Genomic DNA, 4,207 nt, shown 5'->3' with positions numbered 1-4,207 from the left:
CAGGAAACCATTTAAAGAATGTAGATAATACCTATCAGTGTTGTGAGTCACCCTGTCAAGAGAGTTATGTACAATCGTGCATCCTTGTAAGTTATTTATCATACCCTGGGGCTTGATGGAATACAGTTTCCTTGATGAAGAGATAAAAAGGAGGAACATAAAAGCAAGGTAAAAGAAGAACAGTTCATTAAAACTGAATCTACCTTCTGGTCTTAACTTTTTTACAGGCTTTTTTTAAAATTAGTATTACTGAAATTTATCATAACAAAAATTTGCTTAATAGAATACATTTTGAGAAAATAAAGAGAACCCTAAAGGACAGAGTGCATTTGGAAAGGGACAGACATACAGAGAGATGGAGAGAAAGGTCAAGAGACAAAGAAAAGGAGGAGGAGAAAGGGAGAAACTAAAGGAACTGACTTCTGAAAAACAGGAATAGTGAAAATGCAGTCAAAAAGACCAGCCCCCCCAACCCCAACCCCAGCAAATGGAAATAAACAGCTCTGACAAAGCAACAGCTCTTTGCTATTGAAATTAATGGGGTGAGGGCTGCCTGGGTGGCTAAGTCTTGAAGCGTCTGCTTTTGGCTCAGGTAATGATCCGGGGTCCTGGGATGGAGCCCCGCATCCTCATCACTCTCTGCTCAGTTGTGTTCCCTCTCTCACTGTCTCTCTGTGTCAAATAAATAAATAAAATCTCAAAAAAAAAAAAAAAGAAAGAAAGAAAAGAAAAAAGAAATTAATGGGAGGAGTTTGCCAAGTTTGCAGAGCTGGACAGAGAAGGCCGGCCGGGTCTCCTCACTCCCAGAGGAGGGCTTAAATCAAGGTAGAGGACAGGTTTCTATCGGGGGAGGGAGGATTAAACCCGAGCATACCAGCTCCCTCACCTTAACGCAAGGGGTTCAAGCAAAGATTTCTAAGGACCCCACAGTTCTAGGGGTTCTGTATCTCTCAGGGTGGGTGGGGTGGTCACTGAGAAGTAGTGGGCTCAGGTCCAAGAAAGGGTGGAGAAGGGAGATAATTGATGCTTTATTCTGCCTTGTTGTGTTGTAGTTGGAATTCCAGTTTGTTTACCCTTCCTCTCCCATTGCTCTACTAGAACAGAACCCTCGGGCATAAGTAAGCCTCAGGAAGAAGAAAAGTTGATTTTCAAGACATAATATTAAGGGTTTGTTAAATAGAGCAATGCAAAAAAAAAAAAAAATGTTTCGACCTCTTCATACTGTGTTTCAAAGGACTTAAATTTAAGCTACATAAATAATATATGGATACAATTTCTTTGTGAAAAATGAAAATATTACATTTAAGGCTCAACTCCCCTGTCATCACCATTCTTAATTCCAAGTCTTTCCCAGCCTGTCCCAAGGAAGTCTTACCTGTCTACTGTGTTTCCTTTACAACCAGTCTACTGTTTCCTTTATAGACCTTCTTCTAGGTAGAAACTATGCAGTATTGTTCTATGTGTATAAGTGTGCTTTAAAAATAAATACTATGGTTTTAAACATTTTTTATTGAATACATTTGACTTGTAACATTGTGTAAGTTTAAGGTATACAGGGTGTTACTTTGATATATTATGTATAATATATTATATACTGTATATTATATATAGTATAATATCATTGCCCATGTAGTGATCTCAACCACATTACATAATTATTGTACAATATTGTCTATGTTCACTTTGTATATCTATGGCTTATTTACTGTCTGTTACAAGCCTGTAGCTTTAAACACCCATCACTCTTGCCATAACCCCTTGTAACTACCATTTTACTCTCTATTTTTGTTTAACTTGTTTAGATTCTACATATAAATGATAACATACAGCACTGGTCTCTCTTGGACTTACCTCGCTTAGTGTGGTGTGCCCAGGGTCCATCCACGTAGTTGCGAATGGCGGCCATCCTCCTTTCTCATGGATGAATAATATTCCATTGTGTATACGCACTACATCCTTTTTTCCCATCCATCTGTGAATGAGCGTTTGGGTTATTTCCATAACTTGGCTATTGTGAATAATGCTGTTGATAAACGCGGGAATGCAGGTATCTAGTCCAAAACCTGTTTTCATTTCCTCTGTGTGTGAAGTAGAATTGCTAGAACGTGTGGTGGATTTATTTTTAATTTTCTGAGGAACCTCCACATTGTTTTCCATAGTGGGTGGATCAATTTACATTCCCACCAACAACATAGAAGGGATCAGTAGGGTTTTTTTTTACTGCTATGTCTTAGAGATGGGTCCTTATTGGTACATGAATTCTACCTCATTCTTTTTAACTGGTTTATAGTTCTGTGGTAGAAACAACTCAGAGCTTACTTAGCCATTCCCCTGTGATTTTTGCTTATGTGTTTTCCAGACTGTCATTTTAGCTACTGTCAGTAAGTGCTGCAAAGACCATCCTAATACAGGCCTCTTTGTGCACCAATGTGACTGCTCCTCTGAGGTACAAATAATTTGGTTTCTAGCCTCTGGGTCTCTAAGTCTTACAAAGGCAGTTGAATTCAACTATATGTCACAGAGGGGGTCGGAAAATTTGCCTCAAAAACTGGCAAGAAAGGAAGAGTTACTCCTAGCAAAACAACAACCCATTTCCCAGATACATAAAACAACTATTATTTTTCCAGTCTCTGAGATTAATGATGGATTAGGAATGCTACACATGCAATCACCCTTAAAAGTACTACTTTTTAAAATGCTTTCTCTGTTTTGTAGCTTGCGTGTTCAATATGCATTTCAGGAATAAAAAATAAGAGCCATTTTATATTTATATACAGACATGTGTAAACCAAGACTTCGATCATAATGCAGAGAGCCACTCTGTAAGGATACTGTCTTTTCATTTACGAAGCGAACATTGAATGAACACATCAGATGGGAAAGAAAAAAAAAAAAAAAAAAGGAATGCATCCAAGCTGGAAAGCACAGTCCTTTTGCTCTGGTCAGTCTATACCAGCAGCGTCAGAATCAATCCAGTCGCAAATCCTGTGAGCAGCTGTTTGCATGCCATCGACTAATGAAGCTCTTTGAGTGCTCTGTTATTCATGTGCTGAAGCAGAAGAGGGAATAAAGAAAGAAAGAGTGGACCAAAGGAGAGACATGGTAAAGAGAGACTCCCTTTCCCCAGCCACTTGTGGAAATCCATTTCAGGTCAACGGGGACCAATTGTGAGTTCTGGCCTAGGGCATAATTCCTATTTGCAGTCAAGAAATTAATGGGTGGCACCTTGAAATGGGTTGGCTTGAACTGAATCAATGCCTGATGAGGCAATCTTTCCTCAGGCCAAATTCCCACTGAAGTTCATAGGTTAGGGCTGACCGAAGAAATGGACGGATCCTTGAACTTTCTTTCTTCTTTCGTAAAGATCACGAAGAAAAGAGCAGAAGGCATCAGTACTGTAACTTTCCTGTCTTTGCCCGTCCTCTCTTTTCACTGGCATGGAAGAATTCCTGATGTTAACAGATTTCATTAGTACACGACTCTGCCATGTATAGAGTTCTTTATCAGGCTGATTCCAGCTTAATCAGCTTCCTCTACGAAAGTCGTCCACAAGGCCAAAGAAGGGACTGTTCCTTTACAGTAGCTCCTTTTGAAACCTCTAGGCAGGAGGAAAGAGAGAGAGAGCGCTGCTCTGTTGGTTCAGCTGGCTTTTACAGCTGAAGATAACATGAGCCACAGATCTGTTGAGGTTTGTGTTTTCTTGGAGGGGGAGGAGAATGCAGGGAGCAAAATAAAGAGAAGTTGAAGTTTAATATTTCATAACCGTGTGCTGTTTTCCAGGTTTTATTCCTGTAATAGTCTCTGTGTGTGGCCAGGTTCCTCATAACACAGCCCCATTGAAGAAGGAGAGGGCAAAGGAAAAGGGAGGAAGGGTGATGTAGGGATAAAAGCAAGCCTTTGGGGGGGAAAAGACCACTGCTTTTAAGTACCAACCATGACCTTAGCTGGAGGTGGGCAAGGCCTCATGGAATTGAGTTGGCCATTCAGTTCTGAAAATAGGATAAGGGACAAGCGTGGGTATGGCGTTTGTATTGAGGCCACACGAGGGAAGTGACCCATTTAGAATCTTCTCTGGAAAAAGTAGGTTCCAGAGGCATTAGAAAGTTGATGGACTGAGAGCTCTCCTTTTCCCTGAGAGGCCTGTTGGGAAAAGGAAAAAAGAAAACAATAATAAATCCAAGGAAGAAAGATGGTTGAACCGTTGGAG

Source organism: Lutra lutra, chromosome 2, assembly GCF_902655055.1.
Source record: "Lutra lutra chromosome 2, mLutLut1.2, whole genome shotgun sequence".
Classification (NCBI taxonomy): domain Eukaryota; kingdom Metazoa; phylum Chordata; class Mammalia; order Carnivora; family Mustelidae; genus Lutra; species Lutra lutra.
The sequence above is the reverse complement of the archived record's forward strand: the minus strand, read 5'-3'. Positions refer to the sequence as shown.